Here is a 19,482-nt window from a genome sequence, read left to right on the forward strand (position 1 = left end):
ATTTATTTCTAATTCAACAAGTGTGATTAAAAATAAAACAATAAACTTATAATTAATATAACATAATATTAAAATTAATTTAAAACATATACATCTTTTTTAGTTCTCTTAGGATGCACATGAATCGGGTGAAGTCGGGTTCGCCTTAATCCAAACCTGACCCGAAATAATAACCGGGTCTATTTTTGAGACCTTGATTCTAGATCCGGTAAAATCAAACCAAATTATTTTTTAAAATATTCGAAACCAGATCAAATTTTTAGACCGGACCAGGCCATAAATATCCCTAATTTTATTATTGATTAGGAAGATATATATTGGTTGTTATTTAAACGTTCACTATTAAATTAAGAGCGTTACATTCTTTATTATATGGACAAATTTTTTTTTTTCAAAATCAAATAGACATTTATTCATTGAATTGGAATATTTGGGCTACGATGATCTTACAGTAGGATAAAAAAGGTAATATCATTATAAAATTATATAAAAATACGGTGTAATAAAAAAAACAATTTTAATAGAAAGAGAAAATAAGTTCCAATACCTTATCTCTTTAAAATTCACAGGCTCTTCAAAATTCATGAGCTCTTAAAAAATCGGAAGTATTAAGTGCAGCGGCTGCAATGATTGGCTGCTATGTTGCGAGCTCTCCTTAAAAAATGAATCTATTACGTATTTTTTATATCTCCCATAAAAGGTATGTAATTGTTATTGTCGTTTGTCTTCTATTTTTAGTGTTCTTCATCTTCTTAATGAATTCTAACTACTATTGTCAAAAATTTAAATTTGATTGCAGTTCAGAAACTTCAATACCTGAGTTTAGCCATACTTTTTACACCGTACTAAACAGTGACTGACAGATTCACTTTCCTTTTTGCAGCGATGACAAATTGGTGATATTCTCTGTATTCGTTTATAAATTCTTACATTTATTGAAAGTCCATTGTGCATAAATTTCCAAAGGAATAATCTAACTTTCGGTTGACATTGTAAGTCCCAAATGAAATTTTAGAGTCTCTTCATTGCGAATTGAGTTGGAAGCTGCTCTAGAGGAGGTGGTAGAACTGAAACGCCAAGGAGTATCTTGATGCTGCTGTATAATTGCCCTTCTTCTCTTTCGACCAGGTTAATAAATCTCTATCTTCTTCAAATTTTGTCTATATTATGGTCTGAGCAATTTTTGGACTGAATTGTTGGAAAACTAGTTGTTGACTCCATTTTTTTCTGTGGTCATAAGTTGTTCAACCTATAACAGTTGTGAGTCTAGATTAGGTGTACCCATAATTAACAGGGGAGGGAGATTCTTAATCCATGAGTCCTCCATAATCTTTACTGAACTGTCTCTTCCTATCTTCCATTTGACACCCTTTTTTAAAATTTTGTCACCTTTCAATAAACTCCGCCAACCCCAAGAGAGGTTGGTTCCAACCTTTGCTCTAAGTAAAGAGGAATGCCTGAAATTTTTGCTTTTGTACATTTGATAGATTCACAAATTAGTTCTCGTTAGTAATCTTCATCTTTGTTTCCCGAGCATAGCTAGATTAAAGGCTCGCAAGTCTTTAAAAGCAAGGCCCCTTGATTCTTAGATCTGCAAACACTGTTTCACTTAATCTAGTGCATTTTTCTCTCTGAATCTCTTTGTCTCCACCAGAATTGCATGATCATATTGTGTAACTCTTTCGCTAGTAATCCGACAACTTAAAACAACTTAGAGTATACATAGGCACTTCAGTTGCAACTACTTTAACAAGCACTTCTCTACCACTCACCGACAAAAAAGATCGTTTCCAATGTTAAAGCTTACTTGAAACTTAGTCTTTAATGTAGTTGAATGTAGCTTTCTTTAATCTGTGTATCATCAAAGATAAACCAAGGTACTTGTCTTGGTTTCCTACGTTTGGGACCTGAAGTATGGCTGCTAAGTTCTCTCTAGTGTCAGTAGGAGTGTTGCGACTGAAGAAAATCGAAGATTTGTCTTGATTGATTGCTTGTCCACTGAGTAGAGAGTAAGTATTAAAAATAGACATTACGTTCTGACAATCCTCCATGGAAGCTCTGCTAAATAATATAAAGTCATCAGCAAAGAATAAGTGAGTAAGTGTAACACCCTAACTTTTAGCACCTCATGATCGTACTAAAAGTCCAAGCGTTACTTACCTTTAAACCTTTTTATTTTATACTATATTTATTTAATATTGAGCCCTTACGAATACGAACCGAAGTTTTATTTCAAAAAATGATGAGTCTGTACTTTAACTATTTAATCACAATATATATATATATATTAAATACATAGACTTATTTCAAGATTCTCAAAAACAAATCCTACCCCTATAAAAACTAAAAAGGGTTAAGTTTAATTTTGGTCCCCAATGTAGAGGTCGAAAATCGGAATCGTCCCTAACTTTTTTTTTGCTACAAAATGGTCCCCAAAGTTTCAGTTTGTTTTAAAATCATCCTTCGGACTAAAATGCCCCTATCCCTTCTTCCCCAAAATTATGCAAAGCACCAGCAGAAACATAAGCATAAGCACCACCACCACCACCACACCTGCCATTTTGGGGACCATTTTGTAGCAAAAAAAAAAGTTAGGGACGATTCCGATTTTCGACCTCTACGTTGGGGACCAAAAATGAACTTAACCCAACTAAAAACAATAAATGACGAGGGGAAAGTAAATTGTAACAACTCAACTCGTGAACATAATCTTCTATGCTCCTGTAGCTCAGCACTAAACCTTCGCACCTATTGTTGAAAGGGATGGAAATAGGGGGTCAGAACTGGGGAGTTCTTAGTAGGGTCGGGGTGTATAGTTATACTCATTTTATTACCATAGCCAACAGCAACGGACAATAGAATACATTTAGACTTAACAAACAAAGAACACAGAAATCAAGCAATCATATAGCGCACCCACAATCACAAGAAACACACTCACAAACAAATATGCGCAAACAGATATGATGCATGTCTATCCCTAGTGTAGGTAATGAGCTCATTTGTCGGTTTCGACCCGCACCCGACGCAATCCAACTCGCAAGTCGGATAAGGCATTCCAACGACATGAAACCCTCTGCAAGTTTTTACTTCTTGCAGGCGCTAATTCTCTAGCTGAAGTATGTCGAACATGACCTCTGCAAGTACTTGCAGGCGCTGATTCTCCAGCTGAAGCATGTGACCCATATTCTTGGAAGCTATTCCACATTTATGGGCACCCCTGCATAGTCATTCATATACAAAGCCCACGACTTAACATTTTCATATCGGCATCATAACTATTTACTTTGCGTCACTCTCTCGTAACCTTTCAATCATTCTCATATCCTGTGGCAGACAGTCTTTTAAAGCTTTTTCTTTATCTTTGCCCTCTACTCTCCTGTGGCAGAGACCCTTTTAGTTAATACATTCTTTTCTTTTCTGTGCTCTGTTCTCCTATGATAGGGATTCTTTTAGTTTCTTTTATTCTTTTAATTTTTTTATTCTCTGTTATTTATCGAATTATATTTCTACTTAACTCAGTAACCTTTGTCTGAGTTTGGCTTCCAGTGCCAAAACCTTTATAAGCAATCTCTGTCTTACAGGTGCGACTCTCTTGAGCCGATGTATGTAAATATAACCTCTGTAAGCAACCTCAGTCTTACAGGGTGAGGCTCTCTCTAGCCAATGTATGTATTGATAACATTGTAAGAAACTTCTGTCTTACAGGAGCGGCCATCCCTTGGATTGGTCGATGTATCTCTGGAAAGTAAATCTCGGTGGACTCACCACCATATCTCTGCTTATCTCCTTTTCTTTTAGTTCTTTCTTTCTTTTCTTTCTTATCATTCTACAATATAAATTATCTTCGCACTATTTTCTTACCTTTCCCTAAGTGTCTTATGGAAAGAGAATCAAATTCTTAATTTATATTTGTCTTTCTAAAACTTTTAGGACAATTTTTTGCTTATCCATTTAGTATATTATAAATAAAATAATATCCTTACTAGATAATATTTTTAATAAAATGATAACAATAATATAAATAATATAATTTAAAAGGAAAATGTCTGTTTGTGTATCGAATGGGTCGGATCAGGATGTGGTAAAGGTGAGGGTGACTGGGAGTTGGGTGCTAGAGAGCTCTCGTGAGTGACTCCTCCGGCCTGATGGGTAGAAGATGAGGTGGGACCACCTGCAAGGACTCCAACGCTTAAGTCAGTGTCCGTACCAGAAGCGGCTATTAGGGTTAGGGTTAGGTGACTTACCTCTGGGGAGTGGTAGGGCCGTCCCCTTATATAGCCTGTACGGGTGTGGGTCCCATGCGGGTAGACCCTCTTTCCTGGAAGTTTCCTTTCCAGCTGTCCAGGTTCACGCGGAGAGGGGGGGTTGACGTTCGGGTCACCTCCCGGCTCGGGTTCGAAAACCCGTCGGGTTAGTCGGGCGTTCGGACCCAAGTCCCTGGTCTTCGTTGGGCTGGGCCAGAACAGAAACTAAATAAAATTTATATCTTTTCTTAAAAACTTAGTTTCGTAAAGCTTTTATTCTTAAACTTTATTATCTACGTTTTAATATTCAAACTTTTAAATATTTCATTTTTAACCCAATATTTTTATAAAATTATATTTGAAACCTCACTTATCGCAATACCTATAAAAGTAACCCTAATCTTTTACAAAATATCCATTTTTATTCTTATACTTTATTTATCACCCAAAATACCCAAAAACTTATATAATTACAAATTTTACCTTGATTTTTATATACAAATACAATGTTATCCTTCAAAAATAAAAGTTAATTACTAACCTCCCTCTTATACCAAAACTGAAAGTCTTAGCCTTTTTCTTTCAAAATATTACTTGTATTTTAATTCGTTTTGAGTTTTTCAGTTATCGGTTCACCGTAACTTTTAATTTAATCTCTCGACCATCAAACCTCAGCAATTTTTTACTTGATCCTCAACGATATTTCAACTTAAAAATCTCCAAAACAGTTTGTTCCCTGCTGGTTTCGTCACAGCTAAGCCATGAACTTCACATATACATCAATATATTGCAAAAATTCAACATAAACTCGATCAAACTCAATCAATAATCAATCACAACATCAAATCACTTATTCAACACACATTTACTTATTGAGAATTTATCGAAAACCTACTTCCGTATGAAATCAAAATACTCGAAGCTTCGGAAAAGATTTTTGACTGAGCTGCCGAAGAAAAAAATGTCAGAAATCATCTTTACCTCCTAGAACTCCAATTGGCCGAACTCAAGAAAAAGGAGAGTTACGTCACCGTCAACTTTTATCAAACAAAAATAACACAAACGTATAGAGAAAGAGAATACGAATACTTTTATAGGATTATTAGATTTTTTATTGGAGTTACGAATCTTAAGAAATTGAAACCGGAAGATCAAGGAAGCTACGGTTCTCTCTCTTTCTCTCTCAGTCACTTCTCTTTTTTTTTTTTTTTTTTTTTTCACCGGCGCGGACGCGTTATGCACGCTTACGCGCCGATGCGCAGTTGGCCATAAAATAATATCCTTACTAGATAATATTTTTAATAAAATGATAACAATAATATAAATAATATAATTTAAAAGGAAAATGTCTGTTTGTGTATCGAATGGGTCGGATCAGGATGTGGTAAAGGTGAGGGTGACTGGGAGTTGGGTGCTAGAGAGCTCTCGTGAGTGACTCCTCCGGCCTGATGGGTAGAAGATGAGGTGGGACCACCTGCAAGGACTCCAACGCTTAAGTCAGTGTCCGTACCAGAAGCGGCTATTAGGGTTAGGGTTAGGTGACTTACCTCTGGGGAGTGGTAGGGCCGTCCCCTTATATAGCCTGTACGGGTGTGGGTCCCATGCGGGTAGACCCTCTTTCCTGGAAGTTTCCTTTCCAGCTGTCCAGGTGGACCCAGGTCCCTGGTCTTCATTGGGCTGGGCCAGAACAGTGCCCCTAACGTGCTAGCTACGGTTGTGAGTACCGTGGTTGGCGCGTTCTTCTCAACTCCTCCTTTGGTGCGGTTGACGAGGGGTCAACCACTCGCGATAAGGGGCATGTCCCCTACGCGTGAGTAGCCTTCGTCCGTTCTTAGAGAACGTCAATCATCGCCTCATTTTTTGAACTGGACATTTAATGCTCGTTGTAACTGATTTGAAACCTTGGGTGAAAAGTCCTTTTTACCCCTGACCTTCACGCTTCTCAGTATCAGTTACATTTCAGTTTTTGTGCCTTTTCTTCCCCTTTCACGTCTCATACTCTCATCAGTTCACATCATCTACTACTGTTTCTTCCTTCTTTTTCTTCCTAATTCTCCCTGATCCAGACGCTCTAGTTCATCTTTGTTCCCTTGCATTTCGTTGGATTCGCTATTCTCCACCTGTTACTTCCTGGTAAGCCTTGTTCCTCTTCACTTTTAGTGGATTGATCCTACTTGTTATTGTTGTTGTTTTCTTCTTTGGTTGCTTGAATTGTCTTTAATTACTTCGTTTGGGTTACGTTGCTGCTAGATAAATTAGGGGGGTTACCACAGGGTGTGTTGTCTTTGCTTTTTTGATCATCTGTAGAATAGTGTTTGGTAAGGGGTAGCGTTAGTTTCCACATCTTCCGAGTTCGCGACCACCCGGTCTGAATTTAAGTGGTGCCCCCACTGTAGGTATGGTGCAACAGCCCCTCTCGCGAGTTTCCGTGGACCGTTACGCTTGGGTTACCTCAGATGTGAAGGATACACCTTCCAGGATGACCCTCGAGGAGCTCCAGGAGTTCCGCAACTCTGACCTGCTTTGCAGAGGGGGTCCTGAGGAGGAGCGTTATCATTCGTTCATTCTCGGGGAACAAGAACGAATATGTCATATAAATATTAACACCCCCCGAGTTGCCGACTGGCTCTGGGTGTATAAATCTATGTTCACCAGCCTAGGGGTTCGGACGCCCTTCTCCTTTGTGATGGCGTTTCTAAATCGGTGTGATGTGCACCATCACAACTACACCCGAACAGCTGGGCTTCCATCCGGAGCTTTGAGATGGTATGCGAATACCTGGAGCTGCCGGTCTCAATGGAGGTTTTCCTGTTGTTTTTTCTCTTAACCAACCTTTCAAAGGAAGGGAGACATAAAAAAAGGGTATATGTCTTTCCGAGCCGCCCAAGGTAGATAGGTCTTTAGGTTGTTCGAGGATTCGTTTAATGGCTTCAAGGAAAAATTCTTTAAGGTACGGCCCGTCGAAGGTCAGCACCCCTTCTTGTTAACCTTAGAGGGGGAGCGCCATATCCCGACTTATTGGAGCTTCGGGGCTGTGGCCAACTCCTTTACGAAGGTGACTTACAAAGGGTGGAATCAGTAGAGTAAGAACATAGCTGATGTGTTGTTGGCTATCTTTGGCAAAAACAATGTGAACCCCCATCTACTAATGGGGGATCGTGAGATGGGTAGGAGCTACATAGGTGAGTTGTCGGGTGTCCGTTGTTTTGTGTTCCTTATGCTCAACTTATTTGCTTGCCTAATAAACTTTTGACTTGTATGTTTCCTTATTTCAGTATCCATGGCTGCCGAGCAAGTTGGTCTCGAGAACTTGATGTCCCTCTTTCTCCCTGGGAACAGTGATGGCACCTCTGCCACTTCAACAGCCGATGCTCTGCCTTCTGCAACTCCATAGGTTCAGTCCTAACCTCCTCAAGGGGAGATCGCCAGCACAAGTGCTGGTGTGACCCATGAAACAGAGGTTTTGGGAGAGGAGTCGGGTCTTGAGGTCACCATCCTTGACAATCCAAAAAAGAGGAAATCGACTTCCAGCCCAGAAGGGGTCCTCACAACGATGGGGAGGAACTTTGACGCTGGGACCTTTGTTGACGCTCAGCTCCTGCCCGGTACCGAGGAGTTCTTCCACGGTGGGGACCTTGCTTTTCAAGCCAAGTTGGTATACCGCACCTTGCTCCGGACTGCCGCAATAGCAAGAAACGCGGAGCCCGTCTTGGCTGGTGCGCGAACCCTGGAAGACAAGCTCCAAGCAGCTTTCCAGTCCGTGGACAAGTTAAAAACGGAAGTGGCGTCGGTGAAGAAATAATTGGCTGAATCTGAGGAGAAGGTAAAGGTCTCCGACGAGATGGTTGCTCGGCTTATTGAGCGGGAGCTCACCTTGGAGAGCCAACTGAATGCTGCTCGGGGCCGAGATGAAGACCTAGACAAGAAACTTGCTGATGCCGTCTCGTCGGCAGCTGTTGCAAAGGTCGAGGTCGCCGATCTAAAGAAGAAAAATAAGGAGACCGTAAAACATGCTCGAAACGCCATTGGGGGTACCGAGGAAGCGATCAAGGCACAGGTAAAGTTGCTGGTCCCTGATTTCGACACCTCCGCTGGTGGTGCATTTAAGACCATCAAGGATGGAAAAATTGTTGACCACCCGAAGAAGTAAGTTGTTAATATTTGTACCTTTTTGGGCAGTAGTGGCTCTGTAGTGTATGTTGTGGACGTGTTGGTAGTTTTTAGGAGTAAAATGTTTTCCGTTTTGTTTATCAAATGATTAATTGTCAAGCTGACTTGAGGCTTTTACTCTTAACCGTTTATATTGCATGGCCTTTGCTTCGATAGCCGTTGACTAATTATTACGATTTCGTTGGCTCTCGGGGTGATCAGTCCCTTGGTGCCGTGACTTTGGTAATTGAGCAGATAGTAAAACATTAATAATTGAATTAAACGTACACTCAAAGTGGTAAGTCGAGAAGGCATATAAGAATAAGTAAAACTTCATCAAAGTGGAATAGGTGACAACTTAAGTAGGATGGAAAAAATAAAGACTTGAATGAAGCAGAACAGATATAAACGTTACTAGGTTGGGGGAGTGACTGGTCGCGAGGTCCTGTGCTGGACTTTACGGGTAGAATCTCTTTAGGTTTGCTGAATTCCATGTCCTGGGCACCTCTTTCCCGTCCAGCCGTTCTAACTTGTAAGCTCCATTACCGACTACATTTTTTATTTTGTATGGGCCCTCCCAGTTGGTTGCCAGTTTCCCCTCTCCAAGGGTTGGTAGACCTACGTCGTTGCGTCGTAAGACCAAGTCGTCCGGTACAAAGCTCCTTTTTAGTACCCTGGCATCATACCTTAGGGCCATTCTCTGTTTCAGCATTGTTGCATTGTTTCTAATAAGTGAGCCACCTCCCTAGTCTTGTCGATCAGGTCCTTCTCTATTGCTTTCTCGACTCCACCAAAGAGCAGCCGTGGACTCGGCTCCCCTACTTCCACATGGATCACTGCATCGACTCCATAGGTGAGCCGCAAAGGTGTCTCCCTGGTGGAGGATTGTGGTGTCGTCCTATAGGACCACAAGACCGAAGCGAGCTCGTCTGCTCATGCCCCCTTCTTCTGGTCAAGTCGTTTCCTGAGGCCTTGGAGGATTATTTTGTTCGCTGCTTCTACCTGACCGTTGGTCTGTGGGTGCTCTACTGACGAGAACCTCTGTTTTATCCCTAGGCCAGAAAGGAACTCACTGAACTTCTTATTAGTGAATTGCGTCCCGTTATCTGATATAACGACATATGAGATTCCAAACCTGGAGATTACTTGCCTCCACATGAACTTTCGGCATTTGCCAACGATATGCTAGCCAGTGGTTCCACCTCGACCTACTTAGTATAGTAGTCAATGGCCACGATTAGGTATTTAACCTGTTACGGGCCTACTGGGAAGGCCCCCAGCAGGTCGACTCCCCACTGATAGAAAGGTCGGAGAGCTATCAGTAGGCTCAACTCCGCTGTTAGGGTCTTGTAGAAATTGGCATTTTCTTGGAATTTCTTGGATTTCTTTACAAATTCTTGGGCATCAGACATCATCGAGTGCCAATAGTAACCAGCCCTAACGAGCTTCCTGGCTGAGGCCTTTCCCCCAATGTGGTGACTACAACAACCCTCGTGGACTTCGCTTAAGACGTAGTCCGTTTGGTCGGGGCTTAGGCATTTTAGTAGGGGCTGGTTCACCCCTCGCTTGAACAACTGGCCTTGTATTGTCACATACTTGGCCTTTTCCCTTCTTATCATCTTCGTCGCCTTCTCGTCCTCGGGAAGTTTGCTGACTTCCAAGAAGTTAAGAATTGGGTCGATCCATGAGGGGGTGTTTGCTGTTTGGGTCACACACAGGGTCACCGTAGGCTCCTTTATCAGCCCTTGAATCAAAGACCGGTTTCCCAATCCTGGCTTCTTGCTCGCCAGCTTTGATAGAAGGTTGGCCCGTGCATTCCTTTCTCTTGGGACATGCTGCACCACGACCTCATCAAAGTCCTCGCTCAAACTTTTAACCCTCTCCAAATACTTCTGTAACAAGGAATCTCTAGCCTGGTAGGTCCCGTTGATTTGGGAAGAGACGATTTGAGAATCACTGTTCACCTCAACTTGCATTGCCCCGACCTCTTTCCCCAAGAGTAGGCCTCCTATCAATGCCTCGTACTCTGCCTGGTTATTCGAGACAGGGAAATCGAACTTGATAGACTGTTTGTAAACCATCCCAGTAGAACTCTCAATGATTATGCTGACCTTCGGTTTCTTTCACAAGGAGAGGCTGGCGTTGTCGCATGCAACCGAGTTTTTAGGTCTCCCCTAAGGGATCCAACAGACCCGTTATCAGTGACAACTTTTTAGGTCTCTTAGTACTACGAATTCGGCCATTACCAACCTCTTTCCTTCTCCTCTACCAATACAAACAGGGAGGGTGACTATCCCGTCGGGTTTTATAAAGTTGTCCCCAAGGCCAATGACCCCATACTGATGGGTTTTTAGGTCAGTCTCGCAGAGTTCTAAGGCATCGAACACATTTCTGAACATGATATTGGAGTCAGCTTTCGTATCCACGAGGATCCGCTTGACCAAACCCGTACCGACTCTCGCCGTAATCACCATAGGGGGTTTTCCGGGATGTCGTAAGTCCACTGGTCCTCTAGTTCAAACGATATCCTTGGAATTTCCTTGGGATGAGGTCTATGGCTACCCGATGACACGGTTAGGACTTTCGTGTCCTTTTTGGTTTAGGGTTTTTGGTAGCAGACCTTGACTTGGGGGGTGCGTCTCTCACTATTACCATGTTTACCACAGTGAGGGCGATGTCAGTGTCCTCGCTAGGTCCTTGTTTCTGTTTCACGGTCCGGCCACGATCTTCCTCGAAGCGTTCTCGCTCCCTTCTCCCGAGCTCCCTTAGAACTGGGAAAACTCGGTTAGCATACCTTCACAGATGGCTTGTTCCAAGGCATCTTTCAAGTCAAAACAGTTCTGGGTTTTGTGGCCAAACCCTTTGTGGTAATTACAGTACAAGCTCTTGTTCCCACCTATTCTATCTTTTAGTTGCCGGGGCTTTGACAGAATGCCCTTGTCAGTGATCTGTTGGTAAACTTCGGCGATGGGAGATGTGAGGGGGGTGTAGTTTGTGAACTTTCCCACCCGGAAGAACGGCTTGAAGGGTTTACCCGATCACCCTTCCTTGGGAGGTTCTCTTGCTTTATCTTCGCGCCCTGGGTGGTGGGGAGAAGGGTTGGCTGGCTGCCGTTTGTTGGCTGCTACCACCTGAGTCACCTACTTGTCATTAATGTATTCTCTTCCCACGTTCTGGATCTCTTGCATGGTCCATACAAGCTTATTGGTAAGGTGCTTCCTAAAGTCTTCGTTAGCAAACCGTTCGTCAGACACAAGTTGGCCACTGAGTCAGTCAAACTGTCAATTTCCAAGCATTCGTCATTGAACCCATCGAGGAACTTTCTGGTCGGCTCCCCGACTCTTTGGGTGACCCTTGATGAGCCACTATTTTATGGTTTATCTTGTACTAAATTGAGTGGATTTTATCAACTATTCTTACACTTATTCATATAAATTGCATGATTTTATAAATCCTTTCGAATTTGTGCTATGATTGAAAACATGCTTCTTTGGCCTTAAATTTGCTAATTTTTAATCCTCTTTTATTACCATCGATCCCGTGATATGTGCGTTAAGTGAATTCAGGTTTTCTAGGGCAAGAATGGCTTAGAGGATGGAAAGGAAGCATGCAAAAGCGGAAGGAGCACAAGAAATTGAGGATTTGAGAAGCTGGAGCCGATGCGCACACATGAACGACGCGTACGCGTAGGGGTGGCAAGCGGGGAAGCCCGCCCTGCCCCGCCAACATAATTAACAATATTGTCTCTAAAACAAAACAAACATCATCTAAAACACTCAATTTTCATCTTCATTCTCTTGTAAGTTGGGTTGGGGGAAGTTGGGTTTTAGTAAAAAAATTGTAAAAATACCCCCTTACTAAAAAAATACTAAGCCCAGCGGGGAAGCCCGCCCCGCCCCGCCAAAGCCCGCCAAAACCAGCGGTTTAAGCGGTGCGGGTTAAGCGGGCTTTTGCTATTTGGCGGTCCCAATTTTCCAGCCCGGCCCGCCTTTTTTGGTGGGTTACACGGGCCGGCCCGACGGATTTAGGCCCGTTTGCCACCCCTACGTACGCGTGACTGGTGCAGCAGACAAATGACGTGCACGCGTGGATGACGCCTACGCATGCCTGACGTCTACGCGTGGCCAGTGAAAAGTTCAGCGACGCGTACGCGTGACGAGCGTCACATGCTGCAATTAACAGAATTCGCTGGGGGCGATTTCTGGGCTGCTTTTGACCCAGTTTCAAGCCCGAAAATGAAAATTAGAGGCTGCTGAGTGGGACAAATCAAGGGAATCAATCATTCAATTTTCATTCATTCACAATTTTAAGGTTTTATATGTAGGTTTCTAGAGAGAGAGGCTATCTTCTCTCTCTAAATTTTAGGGTTTTTAGTTTTATTTCTTCTCCAATTCAGATTTCCATCTTGCTTTAATTTAGTTTCTCTTCTACATTCTATTATTCTAGCATCTTAGTTTATCTTCTCTTGTTGATTTCTTTATTTTTCCAATTTATTTTATGAACTCTTCATGTTAGATTCAATTTCTTTTTAATGCAATTTGAGGTATGTCATGTTTACTGCTTCTTTCTTCAATGGCCGTCAGGTGTTCCTCAGGGTCTTGGGTTCCATCATATCTCATGTCCGTTGGCTTGTCGAAGTGGTGAGGGTGACTGGGAGATGGGTGCTGGAGAGCTCTAGTGAGTGACTCCTCAGGGTCTTCAATTGTTGTTATTGATTCCTTGCAATTGTTGGTCTTAGATTTTACATTCTCTTATTACTTTTCTATGCTTTTATTTTATGCCTTCCAAGTGTTTGATAAAATGTTTGGGTAGATTTTAATTTAGATTTTTATGTTCTTGACTTGGATTAATTATTTAGAGACTCTTGAGTTATCAAAAGTCTTTTATTGATTGGTGATTGAAAATTGCCGGTTAGCTTGAACTTCACCAAAGCTAGTCTCTCACTATGAGTTGACTAGGACTTGTGAACTCAAGTTGATTGTATACACTTGACCTTCCTCCATTGGTTAGAGGTTAACTAAGTGAAGACAATTCACATTTACTATCACAATTGACGATGATAATGAGGATAAGACTTCTAATTCTCTTTCCTTGCTAAGAGCTTTCTTAGCTATTAGTTCATTTTCTCACCATTTTACTTTTTTGTTTCTTATTACAAAACCCAAAAATATACTTTTTCATAACCAATAATAAATACACTTCCCTGCAATTCCTTGAGAGACAACCCGATGTTTAAATACTTTGGTTAATTTTATTGGGTTTGTATTTGTGATAAACAATTTAAACGTTGATTGAGGTTGAATTGTCGGTTTAGAACTATACTTGCAACACAATATTTTTGTAAAAATCTTTCCCGACATTTTTTCTCCGTCAAGTTTTTGGCGCCGTTACTGGGAAATTGCAAATGTGTGCCTTATTATTGGTTATTGTGAATATTGTAAATATGTTTACCTTTTCATTTCTTTGTTAGTCGTTGCTAGTTTTAGGAGTTTATTTTCATTATTTCTTGTTAGTTTTTGTTTTTATTTTCTCTTGTTACTACGAATTCTCACCCTTTTGGCTATGAGTTTGGTTCAAATTATGTTGTAGGGAATGGAAGCTACAATGAGAATATGCATCAAGGATGGGACAATCAAAGGTAGGAAGAGCCTCAAGCTTATGGACAACCTCCATGGCATCAACCCTCTCTAATGTACTACGAGCAAGAGCCATTCCATGATGCATACCAAGACAATGGATATGGTGAACCTCCTTGTGACTACCAACAACCACTACCATATACCTATGAACCCCCTCCTCAACATAGTTTTGAACCGCCATACTCACAAGCCCCTTACAATCAAACACTTCCATATGACCGTAACCCATATCCACCATACCAACCACCTTTGAGCCATATGATCTATACATAGAATCACCCCAATTCCAACACAATTACTCCCAAGAACCACCTCACTATACACCATCTCCATATCCTTATCAAGATGAACCACCTTCCTATCATGAACCCTTCCTCCCAAGCAATAAACCCTCATATCCACTCCAATCTCCAATGGATGACACCCTTGGTGTTCTTCTTCAAGGGCAAGAAGAGATGCAAACGACGACACTGGAATTCATAGCTATCTTGACCGAGGTAGTAAATAATTTAGTAACCCTACGTTTAGACACTCAAAGTATCCCCATGGACACATGTGGAGAATCTAATGAGGATCATAGCATGAAGGAGAGATTAGAAGCCCCGGTGGAAAATGAGGAATGTGGTTTTGTACTAGAACAATTGGAGGAAGCCGTAATTGTTGAAGAGGAAGAAGTGGTCGAAGACTTAGGAGTTGCTGAACCTTGATGGGAATCTAGAGTTGTAAAGTATTGATAAATCACTATTTTATGGTTTATCTTATGCTCAATTGAGTGGTTTGTATCAAGTCTTTGCACACTTATTCATACTAATTGCATGGTTTTACATTTTCCTTCCTAATTTTGTTCTATAATTGGAAACTTGCTTCCCAAGCCTTTAAATTACCAAAAATTATTTCCCCTTTATACCATTCGATGCGTTGATATGTGTGTTAAGTGATTTTAGGATTTATAAGGCAGGAATGGCTTAGAAGATGGAAAGGAAGCATGCAAAAGTGGAAGGAATACAAGAAGTTGAAGAAATTGCTAAGCTGTCCAGCCTGACCTCTTCGTATTTAACTGACCATAACTTAAGCTACAGAGGTCCCAATGAGGCGTTCCAGTTGCGTTGGAAAGCTAACATCTGGGACTTCGAAATGATATATAATTTGCCATATTTCCTTGAAGATAAGTGACGCGCACGCGTGAATCCGCGCGCACGCATGGATCTGCACAAAACCAGCGACATGCACGTATTTGAATTCGCCCCCAGCGATTTCTGGGCTGTTTCTGACCCAGTTTTCGGTCCAGAAAACACAGATTAGAGGCTATAAAGTGGGAGAATCATGAACACAACATTCATTATACACAATTTTAGGTTTTAGATGTAGTTTTAGAGAGAGAGAGAGAGGCTCTCCCCTCTCTCTAGGTTTTAGGATTTAGGATTTCTCTTAGTTTTAGATTTATTTTTTCTCAGATCCAGGTTCAATGTTCCTTTAATTTAGTTTTCTCTTTTACTTTTATTTATTTTAGTATTTTGGTTTATCTATTTCACTTGTTAATTACTTATTTTCCTAATTTGGTTTATGAACCTTCCAATGTTAGATTTGATTCTATATTTAATGTAATTTGAGGTATTTCAGATTTATGATTTTAATTTAGCTTTTTACCTTCTTAGCTTTGGTTGAGTAATTGGTGACACTTGAGTTTTCAAACTCATTGTTGGTTGAAAATTGGAATTTGCTGATTGATTTGGATCCCTCTAAAGCTAGTCTTTCCATAGGAGTTGACTAGGACTTGAGAAATCCCATTGATTAGTCCACTTGACTTTCCTTTATTTAGTAAGGGTTAACTAAGTGGGAGAAATAAATAATTCTCATCACAATTGATAAGGATAACTAGGATGGAATTTCCAGTTCTCATACCTTGCAAGGGTTTTCATGATTATTAATTTACTTTCTTGCCAATTTATTTCCTTGTTCCCTATTTCAAAAACCCAAAAAGATACTTTTCCATAACCAATAATAAATCATACTTTCCTGCAATTCCTTGAGAGATGACCCGAGATTTAAATACTTCAGTTATTACTTTTTAGGGGTTTTGTTACTTGTGACAACCAAACTTTTGTACGAAAGGATTCTTTGCTAGTTTAGAAACTATACTTGCAACGAGAATTTATTTGTGAATTTCTTTACTAGCAGAAAACCCGATCGTCAAGTATTCCTCTAAGAAGCTTGAAATTAATGTTGAGGAGGGTAGTGCACAACCTCTAAGGCATGTTCCCTTTAAAGAATTAGACGGGATAGATCAAGAGGTAAGTTTCCTTGGTGTGATGATCCTGAATCAAGCCATCCTAGTAATGAATTTGCATCCACAAGTGAACCCCTTGAGTTTGAAGAACCTTCTCCTAATGAAATCGAAAGCAACGTTGAGGTAGATTTCTCTCAACCTCATACTTATGATTTGAGTAATGGAGAAGAATCGGATGAATTCGGTGAGGAAAAGCTTGAAAGTGAAGAATCTTTTCAAAAGGTGGAAGTTCTTCGGCAAGGTTGGACGGAAGTTGAATATGCTTTATCAAGATCGTTGGAGACTTCTCTACCTAGGTTGCCGTCTACTCCTTCATATGAGTGGGTAAAACTTATCTCTCTTAGCTTTATTGTCCCACTTGAGTGTGGTATTCTTGAAACGGATGGCCAACTTAGGAGGCTTTATGGAATGAAGTGTAAGAGAAGGATGTTTAGTGGTTGGAGTTGCAAATCAAGACTCATCAAGGTTGATATTTCAAGAGTTAGATGCAAGGGTTGGACTAGTGATCAATTGGTTGGATCTAAGAGAAGAGTTTGGTACTTCATTGAGAATTCGGATTGCTTGCCACCTGATTGGAACAATGATGATTAACTTAAAGACGAGTGTAGAAACAAGATTTGGGATCCCGGCACACAAGAGGATCAACTTTGGGAGCTCAAAACTTGTGAAGAACTTCATCAAGGCTTGATAAATTCAATTGGAAATGTTGGAGCTTATTGGAAGTCCAAGCGTTGGTGGAAGTTTCAAGATGAGTTCAAGCACAAGCCACAGTGACAAGGAGCTCACCAAATATTCAACTTAAGGACTTTAACAAGTGCTAGGTGGAAGACACCCCACCATGGTAAATTCTTCCTATTTTCTCTTTTATTTATATTGGTAATAAATTAAATTTTTATTTTTAGTTAGGATTATTTAGTTTAAGTTGTGGTTTTACTTGTTTAATAAAGTTTGGCTTTACTTTGGTAGCTTGTTAGTTTATTTAAAAAAAAAATTTGTCTCACGCGTGCGCATGGTCGACGCGCATGCGTCATATTGAATATTGCTCTCTGGTACAAAAACCAGAGAGTTGTGTTGGATCCATGTGGGTGGGGTGCCAGGCGCACAACCCAACCCACGCGTACGCGTGACTGACGCGTACGCATCATTTGCATTTTGTGCTTCCCACGCGTGAACGTGGACGACGCGCACGTGTCGTATCTTCATGCTGCCATCCCTGGTACAAAAAATAGAGACTTACGCGAGAACTGTGCGAGTGTTATGCGAGGAGCACAATTCACACCAACGCATATACGTGACTGACGCGTACGCGCCACCTCCTCATTCTGCATCCCACGCGTGCGGGTGGACGACGCTTACGCATCGCTTCTTCTTTTCCTTTCTTCTTCTTTCTTTTCTCCTTTCTTATTCTTTCCTCTTTCCTTTCTTCTTCCTTTTCTTCTCCTTTTCTTACTTTATTCTTCTCTCACTTTTCAAAATTTTACTTCTCATTTTTTCTTATCTTTCTTTTCCTTTACTTATTACATTTGCATACTTGCATTCATTGCATTTTAACTTTGTTGTTTGTTCCTGTTTTCTTTTCTATATTTGTTATTTTAACAATTGGTGTTAAATTTTCTTTCTCACCTATTGAATATTCTTGCATTGTTTTGGTGCTTAGTGACTTATTTTTAATTATTAGGAGATATTATTTATAGGTCAATGCTAATCTTTTATGCCACTTGTATTAATTTTGCATTGATATGAACTTATGTTGTTTTTCATGAACCACTCTCTCTCCCTCATTGTTGCAATTCTTGCACTATTGATATGCCATTCACCTACATTATTTTCTCACTTATATGTTGTAGCTACCATGTAGTTGAGAACCTCATTATTATTTGGCATTAGCCTATCCATATTTTATTTGTTTGCATATCTTTGTTTGTGGGTTATTCTTCTTCTTTTTTCTCTTCTTTCAGGATGGCCACCAAGACAAAAAATGGAAAACTTCTAAATGGGATAACAAACAAGTTCCGCCACACAATCTTTCAAGAAAGCGCATCAGTTGTAGCAACCCGTCCACTTGCACATCTTTGCATGCACTGAGGACGGTGGAATCTTTAAGTGTGGGGAGGTCGAGACCGACTTCCGTGGGTAACAATTCCTTTTCCCAACATCAATTCTTACTCTTCTTTGTTAGTTAGTTGTTGCATTGCATAATATAGTGCATGTGTAGTTAGTTGCTTGCATGTATGTACTACTTGGTTGAAGCGATGAATTCTCTTCCAAGAAAGTGTGTTAGAACATTTCACTAATTTCAATTAAAATTTTTGTTGAACTTGCTTGAAAAATTTTAATTTGGAACATGGTTTAGAACTCGAACACACAAAACCAATGATATTTTGAACCTATTTGATGTGTTGCATTTTATCAACCAATATTTGTTTTTGGTGTGTGTTGTTCTCTCTAAAATTGTGATCTTTGTCTTGCTTGATTCTATATTTCTATTGTTTGATGTATGCATGCACTTATGTGATTGAGGCCTTTGTTTCACTAAGCTTACATACCCATATGGCCTTACCCTTTTCATTATCCTTTGCAAACTAATATTGAGCCTTTTTAACTCCATTTATTCTTTACTTTAGTACATCATTAACTCTAAGTGAAAAACAATAAATGTCCCTAATTTGAATCCGTGGTTAGCTTATATTAGTGAGAGGGTTCATGATTTAAGTGTGTGGAAGTTGAGTTTGGAAACATTTGGTTTGAAAATTAGGTATTGTATATTTTTGGTGAAAATGTGAAAACAAATAGTTGAGCACATATTCTTACATTCAATACCTTAATCATATGCATTGAGAAAAACAAAAGAAAAGAAAAATAAAAAAAATAAAAAAAAGAGAAAAAGAAAAGAAAAAGAGCAAATAATAAAAGGGGAGAAAATGCCCCAAAGTAAATGGTGATAGCAATGCATATGTACTGTACTCAAGAATTGGGATGCATGAACATGTGGTAAACATAGTTAATGGGTAGTTAGATTTTGCATTTTGATTACATGGATTGTCTTAGGTTAGGTGGGAAGTTTAGGATAATCAAGGATTCGGATTTTAGTCCACTTAACCAAATACATTCCTACCTTGATCCTAATCCCATTACAACCCTTAAAAGACCTCTTGATATG

General features: G+C 40.3%; 1 long non-coding RNA gene across 2 annotated transcripts; it reads left to right on the forward strand.

The window, feature by feature from the left end:
• On the forward strand, positions 282-18,702 carry LOC107608389. 2 transcript variants are annotated; one of them, XR_002351252.1, is made up of 4 exons: positions 282-700; positions 884-1,128; positions 12,980-13,073; positions 18,281-18,702. It is a non-coding gene; the product is annotated as an uncharacterized LOC107608389 (long non-coding RNA). The 2 variants fall into 2 exon arrangements; XR_001612843.2 differs by lacking the exon at positions 18,281-18,702 and adding an exon at positions 13,986-14,685.

Source organism: Arachis ipaensis, chromosome B07, assembly GCF_000816755.2.
Source record: "Arachis ipaensis cultivar K30076 chromosome B07, Araip1.1, whole genome shotgun sequence".
NCBI classification, from domain to species: domain Eukaryota; kingdom Viridiplantae; phylum Streptophyta; class Magnoliopsida; order Fabales; family Fabaceae; genus Arachis; species Arachis ipaensis.